Source organism: Oncorhynchus tshawytscha, unplaced genomic scaffold, assembly GCF_018296145.1.
Source record: "Oncorhynchus tshawytscha isolate Ot180627B unplaced genomic scaffold, Otsh_v2.0 Un_contig_9047_pilon_pilon, whole genome shotgun sequence".
Lineage (NCBI taxonomy): Eukaryota > Metazoa > Chordata > Actinopteri > Salmoniformes > Salmonidae > Oncorhynchus > Oncorhynchus tshawytscha.
In genome coordinates this window covers 36,630-53,449 of record NW_024608934.1, presented here as the reverse complement: position 1 = coordinate 53,449, position 16,820 = coordinate 36,630, and the positions used below count along the sequence as shown (strand labels likewise).

The 16,820-nt window shown below is 43.4% G+C and overlaps 1 pseudogene; it reads right to left on the bottom strand.

Moving 5' to 3' along the window:
* Positions 1 to 4,782: 4,782 nt before the first annotated feature.
* Positions 4,783 to 16,820, bottom strand: part of LOC121844005 — a 29,135-nt pseudogene continuing 17,097 nt past the window's right edge.

The window sequence follows — 16,820 nt, the reverse complement described above, 5'->3', positions numbered from 1 at the left end:
TGCCACACCACACTGACCTTATAAGTAGGAAGTGTAATGGCACACTATAATACCTCTCTGTGAAATGAAATTACGAAAAAATTATGAAAAATGTCTGTATTGACCTCGCTTTGTGCACAGGGGCATTGCCATGCTGAAACAGGAAAGGGCCTTCCACAAACTGTTGCAACAAAGTTGGAAGCATAGAATTGTCTAGAATTTTGTTGTATACTGTAGCGTTAAGATTCCCTTCATTGGAACTAAGGGGCCTAGCTGGAACCATGAAAAGCAGCCCCAGACCATTATTCCTCCTCCACCAAACTTTACACATGGAACTTTGCTTTGGGGCGTGTAGCGTTCTCCATACCCAGATTTGTCCGTCGGACTGCCAGATTAGGGAAGCATGACTCATCACTCCACAGAACGTGTTTCCATTGATCCAAAGGCGGCTTGCTTTACACTACTTCAGCTAATACTTAGCATTATGCATGGTGATTTTAGGCTTGTGTGTGGCTGCTCGGCCATGGAAACCTGCGACTTCGCGGCTGATCCGTTGTTGCTCATAGAGGTTTCCACTTCACAATAACAGCATTTGCAGTTGACTGGGGCAGGTCTAGCAGGGCAAAAATTTGACAAACTGACTTGTTTGAAAGGTGCCATCCTATGACAGTGCCACGTTGAAAGTCACTGAGCTCTTCAGTACAGGCCATTCTAATGCCAATATTTGTCTATGGAGATTGCATGGCTGTGTGCTCGATCTTATACACATGCAACGGGTGTGGCTAATCACATTAGCGCACATTAGCTCAACCGGCCCGGTAGAGGGACACCGACCCGTAGAGGTTTTAAGCTAAAACATTTTGTGTGACCCTTTTGAAGTAGCTTACATTTTTGCTACATGTGTAAATGGTTCATATTTGCACCTTTGTTTAGTTGAGGGTTCTTGGGAGGAATCTTTAATGGTTCAATGTAGCAATGGGTTTCTGTGGGAATCCTGGAGTGGGGGAGTGGCTTAGTAAGGGTGTGGATTGTTTTGGGGGAGGGGCACCCGTTAGAGTAAATGTCATTCCTGTTCATCTGTTCAGTTGTATTGTCATCACATGTTAAGGTCGAACACTGACAGTTTTGTAGCTTCAATGAGTTTCTCAAGAGCCTATGCAAATCCCAAAGTTGGAATAGTTACCACTTTATTACTGTATGTTAATATTATTAATGATGATGATAAATAATTATCGGAAAGCCCAGCTCCAATCTGATAAGATGCCACCTCTACAATAAATGAAGGAAAATATTTTTACCCCTCCCATCACTAAACCCAAAAGTTTCTTCCAGGCACTTTTACTTCTAAGAGTGAATGTAAGGTATATCATAGCTTCACTCCACAAAGTCAATTGTTACTGTACTGTAAGTATTTTATATTTTCCTTATATATATATTTTTATATTTGCCCCTAATTCATAGTAGACATGTGGTTGGGTTATAAATGGTGCCATGTTTTATGGCTGCCATTTTTACATCCCATCAGAGTGGCGGAATGGTACCTACAGTGTGTACCATGCACTAGCTGGTTGACTTCTGACCCTAATTGCCACCGGAGATCTAGGACTGGGCACCAGCTCGTACCCTCTCCTCTGATCCTCTCACCCCTCCTCACTAACACCCCCACCCCCTCTCTCTCCCTCCCGACTATAACTCACATTAGAACACTTGATCCCTTTCTCTTTCCCTCTCCACAACCTAACCTTCCTCCCACTGGTCTGCCCCCTTCCTCACCCACTCACCCCCATACACAAGCATGTATACACACACACGCATACACTTACACAGCAGCGTAACGCTATAACAACGTAAAGTACATCAATGGGGCCGTGCTCCCACCCATCCAGGAGATCTACTAAAACAGTGCCATAGGAAATCCCTTCTTACTCTCATATATGTGTAAATATTGTACTGTAAATTGTGCATTTCCTGTAATATACTTATGCTAAAATATTAATGATATTCTACTGAGCCATTTACTTTATGTTCGTATTCTTGTCTTTTGTTATTTCTTATTCTTGTTACATTGTCGAGAAGGAACCTGACCATAAGCATTTAGTTGGATTGTGTATACCATGTTTATTCTGCACAAACCACTAATGAAACTTGAAACTAAACCTTGTCCTAAGTGAGTGTAAGGAAGAGTCTCACAGCTCAGTGACTGTGAAAACATATAGACTACACAAACAAAAGTTACACTGAAATGGCTTTCTCTAACCCTTTATAGAGCACTTATACATGACATATCTTGCAATAGATTCTTTAAATTAAATGATAACATGATAATGGCACCATTTTTTGTGTTTTGAAACACATTTATGACACTATCAGATAGTTAGACTAGTATGTTATATTAGCTGGCAGTTATAATGTGATAGAATTTGAGTGAGCCTCTATTTTGCTCATTATGGTCACCACACCCAAGTCTTCCATCCAGTCATTACAAGGATGTAGATAACATCGGTAGCTAATCTCCTTGACCTGGTCTGTCATAGGGCCAAGCTCGGCATGTGTACCAGGGATTGGTCAGTCAGTGTGAGGAGTGAATGGGTGTAACATTATAGTTGTGGTCCCACTCCTGGTCTTGCAAACTAAAGAGAGACATGTAGAACACACAGACCCTCGCAGTCTTGAGGTCGTTACGCACCGATGACCCCTGACTTGCGCTGTATGCTTGGAACTCTGAGAGGAAAAGTCCGGCAGACACTTCCAGCCAGCGGCCCCATTGCCCCCACCAGTCTCCTAAAGGAAGGGCCTGGTTAAAGAGAGAGAGACCAAAATCAAGAGTGTGTTTGTGTGTGTGTGCGCTCGTGTGTGTGTCTGGGGAAGAGGGGAGGGATTGTGCTTGGTTATTGGAGGGCAACTGCTCCATACCCAACGGGTTCTGATTACAGTACTGCTGCTGCTGCAGTCATATACCTGCTGGGTGAGACGTCCTGAAGGCACAGCTTAATGTTTTTCATGTGAAGTGAACACAACCAAAGATCAGCACTTGGAACATAGCGTTCTGTTTTGTTTTTGAATCGATAGTGTAGGCAGGAAACCAACTAAATGTTCTACCACTGTTTAATTATAAATGATGTTTCTCTTGAGTTGAATTATACATTCATCATATGCATAAGGGATTTTTACAACATTTAGTGCTTCCTGTATACTGTAAGTGTTTTACATGACAGATAAAGCTATGGTATGGCTGTGAGAAATATCTAATCAATGTCTTTGAGGCACGACAATAAGGTGAGAGATTATTTATGTACTGTGAACTAAGTCCTAACACTATAGGTTTAAATAGATATCTGACTGCTGGTTAAGCACCGCCCACAGGAAATAAAGAAATGAACAAAATCTACATCTCAGAATTCACAAATGCTTAAGGGATTACATATCATCTAGTACTCCAGAGGAAAAACGTCACATCTGGAAATTGCTACTGATCACAACTGGGAACAAATATGTTGTGACTCTTAAAAGTGAGGTAACTGAAAGCCACTCATGTCAGGCAGTCAAGTTGTGACATGTATAGCTCTCCAACAGATGGCATATACAGTATGCTTGTGAACAAAGACATCATAAAGATCCCTTCAAAATTATTTTAGAAATACAATACAACTGGCAGAGCACCCAAACCCATCTTTCTTTTTTATTTGAAATGTATTAGAATTGTTAGAAAGTAAAGCTTTAAAGCACAATATGTACCGCTGTGTATTTGCATTTATAGTTAATCATTACATTAATTAAATGCTCTTTATGTCGATAAAACAATCTACAAAAAACTCCACAATTGAGCATTGAACATACAATATTTAAAGGCCACGCTGACAGCACGCATTCAGCCTGAGAAAAAAAAATACAATATGACATCCTTCTCTATTTATTTCACACAGTATTAGTTTTGTAAACAATGGTGCATGATATCTATATAATTTACATTTCACAATTCTGCTTGAGTGTTCACACTGTGCATAGAACCTGATTTAGAGGCAACCCCTCTCCCTTTGGATGAACTGCTTTTGTAGGTATCACTGACATATAGGCACACTTGGCTTAACAAACATGGAAGAGCTTGTACAAAAGTAAGCAGTTGCTAACTTAGTATGTGTCCTTAATTCAAACTCAAGACCCCTTCTTGTAATGAAGTACCAATTGGTTAGAATTATTGGATCGCTGAAATAAATAGAAAATGTATATATGCGTTTTGTTGCAATTGAATAATGCAAAGTGCAGATTTGATTGGAAGAATATATCTTGAATAAAAAAGGCATAAAAATACGAAAAGGAACATATTTATTAAATTACTTTCAGGGGACTGAAAGGTATGTTTTTGCGAGATGGAGTTTTATTGACTTATTGTTTTCTTACACATTGCTACCTATCTCTTAGGCTATTTCATTTTCAATTGATCTCAACTATATATTACAAGGGGTCTGCTACCACAACTGGGCTTGCATCCATAAATGGGCCCAACCTTTCAGATCAGGCTTTGGTGATTGTCTTGCCAACAATAGCTATGATTTCTCAGTCAATACATTCCAGGTTATCATCATCAACATCAATTAAACTGACTGCTATATTTGTTCTATCGTCATCTCTTTGATTCAGTGGGCTGGGCTCAATGTGTCCCTCAGAGTCTTAGTTAGCGAGAACCCTGTCTCTGACCCAAGCCAAACATACCACAGTTGGACTTTGGAGACGAACAAGCAGTCTCATTGTCAAAGACAGAAGACCATGATGATGCAGTGTTTATCCATTGGTTGCACTAGTTATTCAAACATCGGACTCTTTAAGCTGTGCGTTACGGATTGAGGCCGGGATGACAAAGGGGCAGAGTGCAAGATGATCTCGTTCTGAAACTCCACAGACAGCGGCTCTTCAGTAGTCTCCACAGGAGGTTGTGTCTCTGTCATTTCTTTGCTCTCCTGTTTTTCATGAGAATCCATATCTACAACGGTTTCATCCACTCCGAGTGATTGTTGGCTTCCATACAGTTTGTTCATCCTGATGGCAATCATTCCCTTCGTCCTCCTTGGTTAACGCTTTCTTCTCGCGGTACTTGTAGGAAGTGAGTTTCAATGAACGTCTCAGCAGATGCTTACGATAGGCTCTCTGAATAACAACGGCTGCTACCTCCTCCTGCTTTCGCCTCAGGGTGGTGGTGATTGGCTCGTATGACACTTTAGAGGGGTTGTTGGCCATGAACTTGGCATCCATCTCCGCTGACTCTCCCAGCACCCCTGTGGTCAGCACCAGCAGGATGTCCAGACAGTGGATCTTGTCCCCAGGGTCAATGGGAAGGTCGATGGTGATCAGCTTGATTGCGTTGGGTTTGGGGATCCTGAGCGGGTCTTTAAGCGTGTCACAGAACTCTGACAAAATGTCATAGGCAATGAATTGTGACGCGTCAGGGTCGAACTTCTCCCAGGTCTCGTAGAACATCTCAATGTCTTCCTCACACAGAGGGTCGCCACTCTCCTTTGTGGCCACATTGAAGTTCTTGAGGATAATGGAAATGTACATGTTGACCACAACAAGGAAACACATGATGATGTAGCTGCAGAAAAAACAAATTCCCAAACCAGGGCTGCCGCAGTTGCCTCTTACATCTGTGCCGGGATTTTCCACGTCCGGATCACAGTCCGGAGCTCTACTATTCAGAATGGGTGAGAGGAGCCCATGCCAAAAGTTTCAAAATTGAATTCCGGCCTCCTTCTTGACATACTTCTTGGACATTCCGAAAATGGAGAAGATAAACATGATAAGGAAGAGCAGGAGCCCAATGTTGAAGAGAGCAGGAAGTGACATCATCAGGGCAAACAACAGTGTCTGGATGCCTTTAGCTCCTCGGATGAGTCTCAGAACTCGACCAATCCTGGCCAGTGTTATGACACGGAAAAGGGTAGGTGAGACAAAATATTTCTCTATGAGGTCCGCCAGCAGTAAACCTGGAATGGAAAGAAAATAACATTATTTTAATTTTCATTGTAATTACTATGTTCTTCAATCATGTTTCATTTCAGAAAAAATATATAATTCTGTAGCTACATGACTAATGAATACAATAATTTCTTCATATTTACCAACGATGGAGAGAATGACGACGTCAAAATCAAAAATATTCCATCCGACGGAAAAACAATATTGTCGCAGTCCGATCAGCTTGAGGATACACTCTGTGGCGAAGACGATGATAAACACCAGGTTGATGGGGAAGAGTATGTCCTCCACCATCATCGTTACCATGTTGAGGCAGATCAGCACCATGATGAAGATGTCGAAGAATTGTTGGGTGATCAGGTCGAAAATAAGGCCTGCGAATTTGTTCTTCAACCGCCAATCAATAGAGACCAAGAGAAGGAGAGGATAAAACAGACTGAATTAGAGGTATGTTCTCACTGTTCCTCTGTCATGAAAATGTATTTCCCTCCAAAGTATAGAGACATACAGTTATTTTCATGTGCATGTCATTGACCTAAAATATTAGTAATTCATACGTGCATCCTATTGTTGTGATAATGTGTTTTAGAAATGTACTTCATGCTGTGTTTGGTATTTAGTGATATTAGGCTGTAGGACGGCTACTTATCCTCTTTTTTTATTGGTTGAAGTTGTCGATAATGACACCAATGAAGAGATTCAGGGTGAAGAAGGAACCAAAAATGATGAATATGACAAAGTAGATGTACATGTAAACATTATTACAGTATTAAGAAGGAAGTGTCTTACAAAACGTGAATCCACAGCGCCATACATTATATCCATCCATCCTTTAAACGTTGCCTGGACATGAGAAAAAATGTATGCTGTCAGAAACAGCAGTTGTGTAAAGTACTTTAGTAAAAAATACCTGAAAGTACTACTTAAGTCATTTTTTGGGGGTATCTGTACTTTACTTTACTATTTATATTTTTGACAACTTTTACTTCTACTTTACTATATTTCTAAAAAAAAAGTATGTACTTTTTACTCCATACATTTTCCATGACACCCAAAAGTACTCGTTACATTATGAATACTTAGCAGGACAGGACAAAGGTTCAATTTGCGTACTTATCAAGAGAACATCCCTGGTCATCCCTACCGCCTCTGATCTGGCGGACTCACTAAACACAAATGCATCTTTTATAAATGATGTCTGAGTGTTAGAGTGTGCCCCTGGCTATCCATACATTTTAAAAACAAGAAAATGGTGCTGTCTGCTTTGCTTAATATAAGGAATTTGAAATTATTTATACTTTGACTTTTGATACTTAAGAATATTTAGAACCAAATACTTTTAGTCTTTTACTCAAGTAGTATTTTACTGGGTGACAGCAGCTTTACTTGAGTAACATTCTATTTTACTAAAGTATGAGAATTGGATACCTTTTCCACCACTGAGAAACAGTAGGTTATGTACAGTGAGGGAAAAAAAGTATTTGATCCCCTGCTGAATTTCTACGTTTGCCCACTGACAAAAAATGATCCGTCTATAATTTTAATGGTAGGTTTATTTGAACAGTGAGAGACAGAATAACAACAACAAAAAATGCAGACAAAAAGCATGTCAAAAATGTTATAAATTCGTTTACATGTTAATGAGGGAAATAAGTATTTGACCCCTCTGCAAAACATGGCTTAGTCGTGGTGGAAAAAACCTTGTTGGCAATCACAGAGGTCAGATGTTTCTTGTAGTTGGCCACCAGGTTTGCACACATCTCAGGAGGGATTTTGTCCCACTCCTCTTTGCAGATCTTCTCCAAGTCATTAAGGTTTTGAGGCTGATGTTTGGAAACTCTAACCTTCAGCTCCCTCCACAGATTTTCTATGGGAATAAGGTCTGGAGACTGGCTAGGCCACACCCGGGCCTGAATGTGCTTCTTCTTGAGCCACTCCTTTGTTGCCTTGATCGTGTGTTTTGGGTCATTGTCATGCTGAAATACCCTCCATGTTTGACTGTGGGGAAGGTGTTCTTGGGGTCATAGGCAGCATTCCTCCTCCAAACACAGCGAGTTGAGTTGATGCCGAAGAGCTCCATTTTGGTCTCATCTGACCACAACACTTTCACCCAGTTGTCCTCTGAATCATTCAGATGTTCATTGGCAAACATTAGACTGGTTTCTTGAGCAGGAGGACATTGCGGGCGCTGCAGGATTTCAGTCCTTCACGTGTGGTGTGTTACCAATTGTTTTCTTGGTGACTAAGGTCCCAGCTGCTGACTCCCATCGCAGATGGCTCCCCTGCCTGTTCGGGCGGCACTCGGCAGTCGTCACCGGTTTACTAGCCGCCACCGATCCCTTTTTCCTTTTCTGTTCCTTTGGTCTTATTGGTTGCACCTGTCTCTTATTTAGTTTCTTGATTTATGTCTATTTAAGCCTGTTAGGCCTGCCTATGTTTGTGCGGGATTGTTCCTCCGTTAGTTTGTGGATGTGCATTTTGTATTTTATTTTCTCCGGACTGTTTGGGTCCTGTGTTTGGACCTGTCAGGTTTATGCGCCTAGTGTTTTGGCGTGACCGTTTAAAATACGATTGTCCGAACCCTCTGCTCTCTGCGCCTGACTCCAACCCACTACTCCAAGAAGACGTGACAGAATCCCGCACAGTTGAATGGAGTCAGCAGGAGCAGCTGCACTTCGCTCCCATCTATGAAGGAGCGAGTCCTCCATCATACGGCCATTCTCCACTGTATTGGGTCGGCAATGGACCAGATGATGGAGAGGATGGACTGATGGGAGAGGAGTGGCCTTACCTCACTCCCAGCTTCTCTCCTGCCAGCACCACCTACCCCTCCTCCGGCATCTGGATCCGGTGCCCCCTCCCCAGGGGGTACGATGGAACGGCGGCTTCGTGCCAGGGGTTCCTACTATAGCTGGAGCTGTACCTGGCTACCGTTTGTCCGACACCCTCAGGGGAGGAGAGCGTGAGCATCCTCGTTTCTGACGGGTCGAGCCCTGGAGGGGGCCAACGCAGTGTGGAATGGCCCAGACTCGGCGAGATATAACTACGCCGAGTTCACCAGCCAGTTCTGGGCCATGTTAGACCACCCACCGGAGGGCCGAGCGGCGGGTGAATGGCTGTTTCACCTGCGACAGGAGACGAGGAGCGCGCAGGACATTGCGCTGGAGTTCCGGACCTTAGCCGCCGGGGCAGGGTGGAACGACAGGGCCCTGATGGAACACTACCACAGTAGCCTCCGGGAAGACGTCCGTAGGGAGCTAGCTGGTCGGGGCACCACCCTCTCCCTTGACGAACGTATTGACATGTCCATCCGACTGGACAACCTGCTGGCTGCCTACGGGCATCCAGAACGGGCCCTGCTTCAGAGATTTTTGCAGTTCGTTCCAGTCATTGGCAGCAGAGAACTGGAAGGAAAGACGACCAAAGGAGGAATTGGCTTTGGGGGTGACCGGTCAGATATACCTGCTGGAGCGTGTGCTACGAGTGGGTGCTGCTATGGTGAGCAGTGAGCTGAGATAAGGCGGGGTTCTACCTAGCAGAGACTTGTAGATAGCCAGTGGGATTCGCGATGAGTATGAAGAGAGGGCCAACCAACGAGAGCGTACAGGTCGCAATGGTGGGTAGTGTATGGGGCTTTGGTGACAAAACGGATGGCACTGTGATAGACTGCATCCAGTTTGTTGAGTAGAGTGTTGGAGGCTATTTTATAGATGACATCACCAAAGTCGAGGATCGGTAGGATGATCAGTTTTACGAGGGTATGTTTGGCAGCATGAGTGAAGGATGCTTTGTTGCGATATAGGAAGCCGATTCTGGATAAACTTTTGGATTGGAGATGCTTAATATGAGTCTGGAAGGAGAGTTTACAGTCTAACCAGACACCCAGGTAGTTGTCCAGAGCCATCCAGAGTAGTGATGCTGGATGGGCGAACAGGTGCGGGCAGTGATCAATTGAACAGCATGCATTTAGCTTTACTTGCATTTAAGAGCACTTGAAGGCCATGGATGGAGAGATGTGTGGCATTGAAGCTCGTCTGGAGTTAACAAAGAGGGGCTAGAAGTATACAGGTTCAGAGAATCACCAGCAGCAAGAGCAACATCACTGATGTATACAGAGAAGAGAGTCGGCCCGAGAATTGAACCCTGTGGCACACCCATAGAGACTGCTAGTGGTCCGGACAACAGGCCCTTCGATTTGACACACTGAACTCTATCAGAGAAGTAGTCGGTAAACCAGGCGAGGCAATCACTTGAGAAACCAAGGCTCTCGAGTCTGCCAATAAGAATGTGGTGATTGACAGAGTCGAAAGCCTTGGCCAGGTCGATGAATACTGCTGCACAGTAATGTCTCTTATCAATGGCAGTTATGATGTCATTTAGGACCTTGAGCGTGGCTGAGGTGCATCCATGACCAGCTCTGAAAGCAGATTGCATAGCGGAGAAGGTACAGTGGGATTTGGAATCGTCGGTAATCTGTTTGTTAACTTGGCTTTTGAAGACCTTAGAAAGACAGGGTAGGATAGATATAGGTCTGTAGCAGTTTGGGTCTAGAGTGTCACCCCCTTTGAAGAGGGGATGCCGCGGCAGCTTTCCAATCTTTGGGAATCTCAGACGATATGAAAGAGAGGTTGAACAGGCTAGGAATTGGGGTTGCAACCATTTTGGCAGATCCTTTTAGAAAGAGAGGGTTCAGATTGTCTAGCCCGGCTGATTTGTATAGGTCCAGATTTAGTTCTTTCAGAACATCAGGTATCTGGATTTGGGTGAAGGAGAAATGGTGGGGACTTTGGCGGGTTGCTGTGGACGGTGCCGGGCAGTTGACCGGCGTAGGGATAGCCAGGTGGAAAGCATGGCCAGCCATAGAGAAATACTTATTGAAATTCTCAATTATAGTGGATTTATTGGTGTTAACAGTGTTTCCTAGCCTCAGAGCAGTGGGCAGCTGGGAGGAGGAGTTCTTATTCTCCATGGACTTTACAGTTTACCAGAATTTTTGGAGTTAGTACTACAGAATGCAAATTCTGTTTGAAAAAGCTAGCCTTAGCTTTTCTAACTGCCTGTGTATATTTGTTCCTAACTTCCCTGAAATGTTGCATATCACCACAGTACCCTCCAAGCTCATCATCAAGCGGGGGCCCTGGGCATCAACCCCACCCTGTGCAATTGGTTCCTGGACTTCCTGTCGGACTGTCCCCAGGTAGGAAACAACATCTCCCCCTCACTGAGCCTTAACACTGGGGCCCCACAAGGGTGGGTGCTCAGCACCCTCCTGTACTCCCTGTTCACCCACGACTGCGTGGCCATGCACGCCTCCAACTCAATCATCAAGTTTGCAGATGACACAACAGTAGTGGGCTTGATTACCAACGACAAGACAGCCTACAGGGAAGAGGTGAGGGCACCCAGAGTGTTGTGTCCTCAAAACAACCTCTCACTCAACGTCAACAAAACAAAGGAGAATGAACGTGGACTTCAGGAAAACAGCAGAGAGAGCACACCACTATCTACAGTGAAGGGACAGCAGTGGAGAAAGTGGAAAGTTCTAAGTTCCTTGGCGTTAACATCAATAACAAACTGAAATGGTCCACCCATACAGACAGTGTGGTGAAGAAGGCGCAACAGTGCCTCTTCAATCTCAGGAGGCTGTAGAAATTTGGCTTGTCACCCAAAAACATGACTAACTTTTACAGATCCACAATCGAGAGCATCCTGTCGGGCTGTATCACAGCCTGGTATGGCAACTGCTCCGCCCTCAACTGCAAGGCTCTCCAGAGGGTGGTGCGGTCTGCACAACGCATCACCGGGGCAAACGTCCTGCCCTCCATGACACCTACAGCATCCAATGTCAGAGGCAGGCAAAAAAGATAATGAAAGACAACAACCACCCGAGCCCCTGCCTGTTCACACCGCCACCATCTTGAAGGCGAGGTCAGTACAGGTGCTAATTGTTAGATTACTTGTTAGATATTACTGCACTGTCGGAACCAGAAGCACAAGCATTAAGCTACACTCGCATTAACATCTGCTAACCATGTGTATGTGAACAATAACATTTGATTTGATTTGAGCTGCTCTTGTCATAATATGGACTTGGTATTTTACCAAATAGGGCTCTCTACTGTATACCACCGCTATCTTGTCAAAACACAACTGATTGGTTTAAACGCATTAAGAAGTTAGGAAATTCCACAAATTATCTTTAAACAAGGCACGCCTGTTAATTGAAATGCATTTTTTTAACCTTTATTTTACTAGGCAAGTCAGTTAAGAACAAATTCTTATTTTCAATGACGGCCTAGGGACAATGGGTTAACTGCCTGTTCAGGGGCAGAACAACATTTTTGTACCTTGTCAGCTCGGGGATATGAACTTTCAATCTTTCGGTTACTAGTCCAACCCTGCCGCCCCAGGTGACTACCTCATGAAGCTGGTTGAGAGAATGCCAAAAGTGTGCAAAGATGTCATCAAATCTACTATGAATAATCTCAAATCTCAAATATATTTGGATTTGTTTAAGAATTTTTTGGTTACTACCATATGTGTTATTTCATAGTTTGGATATCTTCACTACTATTCTACAATGTAGAAAAAGTGAAAATAAAGAAAATCCCTGGAATGAGTAGGTGTCCAAACGTTTGACTGGTACTGTATACACAGCATAAATATATTTAGCTTTCACAGATTTTGATTTGTACGAGTATGAGTATGAGTGGTGTGAAGTGTTTCCTTTAGGGGTGTTTGTGAGTATGCAGGTAGCTGTGTGTGTGTCAGGTTTGCTAAACATGCTGCGCTGGTCTTCTTTCCCATGCTCCGTCTTACAGTCACATGGTCTCTCCTCTCTTTGCAACCAGACGATCAGAGATAGATGGATGTTCTCTCTGTAGCATATGGGAATCAGACGATAGTAGCTAAAAATGCCAACATCGGTATCGGCCGTTGTCTAGATTAACGGCGATGTTAAAAACCTATCTCAAAGCTACCATGCATTCCTATATAACGTAGATACATGACGTAATAACGGCACATAATATTTGGCGCTACGTGTGCAACACAGCATCCCTAACCTAGCCCACACAATGTCTGATGTGCGGATCGAGCAGTCAACAAGCAAGACAACTCAAAGGCGAAATCCATTAAAGCTAAGATAATGGAATTCATTGCCCTTGACAGTCAACCGTTCTCTGTCATGGGCACACGGCATACATACTATGAAATGACGTTTGGGTCTTTGTGTGTGAGTGTGTGTGTGTGTGTGTGTGTGTGTGTTGTGTGTGTGTGTGTGTTTGTGCGTGCGTGAGTGCGTGCGTGTGTGTGTGTGTCACCTTTATTTAACTAGGCAAGTCAGTTAAAAACAAATTCCTATTTACAATGACAGCCGAACGACACTGGGCCAATTGTGCGCCGCTCTATGGGACTCCCAATCACAGCCGAATGTGAAACAGCCTGGATTCGAACCAGGGACTGTAGTGACACCTCTTGCACTGAGATGCAGTGCCTTATACCGCTGTGTCCATGTGTATGTGTTAACTATTTCACTGTACTAGAATGCTTAAAAGGCCGCAAAAATGTTAAATATCGGTTATCGTAATCGGGGTTTTTTGGCAAGGAAAATATTGGATTTCGTTATCGACCAAAAATGTCATATCAGTGCATCACTATTTACTATAGTATTTTGTGGTGGATAATATTATAGTATTTACTATCGTATTCTACAATATACAGTGCTACAACATTCTATAGTAAGTACTACACATGATCGAGGGATACTACAGTGTGTAGTACAGTATTCAACAGTATAATACATATTACTACATCGTTCTATAGTAAGTTCTGTAGTATTATATAGTAAACTGTAAGATTTTATATGTGGGTAGTCTACCCTGCATGTCAGCAGCAGACAGAATTGTTTTGATTGTCACCGCAGAACAAAAATACTGTAGTTTGCTTAAGTGATTTGGCCATGACTATAAGAAACCAAAGACCTCATAAAACGTACCAAAAGGAAAATGTTCTTTATCTTATCAGTTTTACAATAATACTGATACTGAATAGAATAATACTAGTACTAATAAAATTGGCAATTGATAACAATATATGATGTGCATGTGCTTGTTTATTGGTTATTTCTCTTGTCAGTATGAAGCCTTAGTCTTGATAACTCTCTATATTGCTTGTAATGAACGCTCAAAATATAACCCACTGTGCACAAATATCAATTAAACATGTTGATTCAACCAGTGTGTGCCCAGTGGGAACAGATGTCTGTGTCATGTTGTACTCATCAATAATGCAAAGGTCTTACCTCAGTATCCTCTTTAGCATCTCCATTTGCACCTTCTCCTTCTTCCTCATCAGAGCTGTCATCCTCATCATCATCCGACTCCATTTTGGCAACAGGTACATCCAGGGTCAAATGGTCATTTGTAAGAAATCCACTTGGGTTAACATCGTCTATCCAAACGTCAAGCATTGTGAGCTCCAAATCAGCCTTTGGGTTGTCATTGGAGTTTATATTTATCAAAGCCAAGCTGCTCTTTGGGAGGCCGTCCACATCCACATTACTACCCCCATTACCGTCAGCCCCGTCTCCATCCTCCTTAGGCTGCTTCCCTATGATAATGCAGAACTACTGGATGACGTAGGCCTTGGCCCAGTCGATTCCTCTGGTGATCCTGCTGGTGGCGATCTGCAGGTTGTTCATCTCCCCGCCCTCCTCTGGAGCCGCCAGGTTGTCACCGCTGAATGAGCTCAGCAACAAGGCCAAGAAGAGGTTCAACACCTGGATGGATAGTTTGAACAACTAGATTTTTAGCACACAGTATTTGTTATTATTGTCCCCCGTGCTCTTGAACCAAGGGTAGTGAAATTATTATTTACCAAATGATTTTCTGGTTAATATTGTCAAAAGTTTTCTAAAACGTTTTCCAGAGGTCAGTTAGACAGTGACCGTGTAATTATACCTCTTAATAGTATCTAACAGTGGTATTGGACTGACCTCAAATGCCTGTTACATCACCAGTAGACTTAACGATGCCCCCTCCATGATTCCTGTAAACTCTCTGCTATTTTCTCTATGCCACCTGCCCCAGTGGATCCCCAAACACCCCAAGATCAGAACTGCTGGTGAATATCATGGAGCTATTAATACCCTACTCTTCATTGAGTGAATGGTGTGTATCCTATTCGATGCCCCTGTTAGTCTATGGGATTCTCCCGGGAGTTCAGACAGAAAGCCCTGTTAGTCTTTGGCACATCGTTTGTTGTGAGGCTTTCGCTACCTCAACTGACATAGCTATTTCCTCTCTTCGTCCTATGAATAACCAAAGAGGAAACACAACCAGTTTCGTTTATAGTGAAGTACCGCCTGGTATCCATCAAAGGAATGGAGCTGGCATAATCTACTCAATATCTAACAGCAACATAAGCGCTGCATCTGTGGTATGTGCACTGTACGCATGGAGCGCTCCACCGAACACTCTCCCCGATCTCTCATTGTATGTATATTACACACTTTGAGAAATCCATGAATGAACTAAACACCAAAATAGTTCAATGCCCACCCTCCAGTGCCCACATCCCATGGTTCAATGCATCACTCACCACTAGGTTACCGATGACCATGACCATCATGAAGACAACAAAACACATGCCCTGTCCGGCCACCTCCATGCATTCCCACATGGTCTTGATCCACTCTCCGCACAGCACCCGGAAGATGATGAGAAAAGTGTGAAAGAAGTCATGCATGTGCCAGCGGGGCAGCTCGCAGTCCAAGGAGATCTTGCAGACACACTCTTTGTTGCTCTTGCCGAAGAGCTGCATGCCCACCACGGCGAAGATGAAGACGATGATGGCCAGAACCAGGGTGAGGTTACCCAGTGCGCCCACTGAATTACCAATGATCTTGAGTGTGTTGAGTGTGGGCCAGGATTTGGCCAGCTTGAAAACACGCATCTGCCCCCAAAAGCAATCAGAGACATTATTAGGCTACATAGGGCTTGTTTCCCAGAAACTTGATTTTTCATTGAGCTCTGTCCAGAAAACTGGCCAATAATTAGGTTTGTAGAGTTAGTATCACTGCCTAATGTGATGTTAATATTGCATAGGGTTGCAAAGGGAGGGCATATTACTGTTCACTTTTAAAGTTTACCAGTAAACGACCAACATTTTTTCTAACCTAGTTTCAAATGTATTTATTTTTTTATCACATGATATCTAGTGATCTTTTTGGGTACTTCAGATTATCACAGATGTCTGGAATTATCTATGGCCCTCTGTGTGGCTTTATCACATGTAAACTATTTACTGAACAAAAATATAAATGCAACATCAAATCAAATCAAATCAAATGTATTTATATAGCCCTTCGTACATCAGCTGATATCTCAAAGTGCTGTACAGAAACCCAGCCTAAAACCCCAAACAGCAAGCAATGCAGGTGTAGAAGCACGGTGGCTAGGAAAAACTCCCTAGAAAGGCCAAAACCTAGGAAGAAACCTAGAGAGGAACCAGGCTATGTGGGGTGGCCAGTCCTCTTCTGGCTGTGCCGGGTGGAGATTATAACAGAACATGGCCAAGATGTTCAAATGTTCATAAATGACTAGCATGGTCGAATGATAATAAGGCAGTACAGTTGAAACTGGAAGAGCAGCATGGCCAGGTGGACTGGGGACAGCAAGGAGTCATCATGTCAGGTAGTCCTGGGCCATGGTCCTAGGGCTCAGGTCCTCCGAGAGAGAGAAAGAAAGAGAGAAAGGGAGAATTATAGAAAGCACACTTAAATACATACAGGACACTGAATAGGACAGGAGAAGTACTCCAGATATAACAAACTGACCCTAGCCCCCGACACAAAAAACTGCAGCATAAAT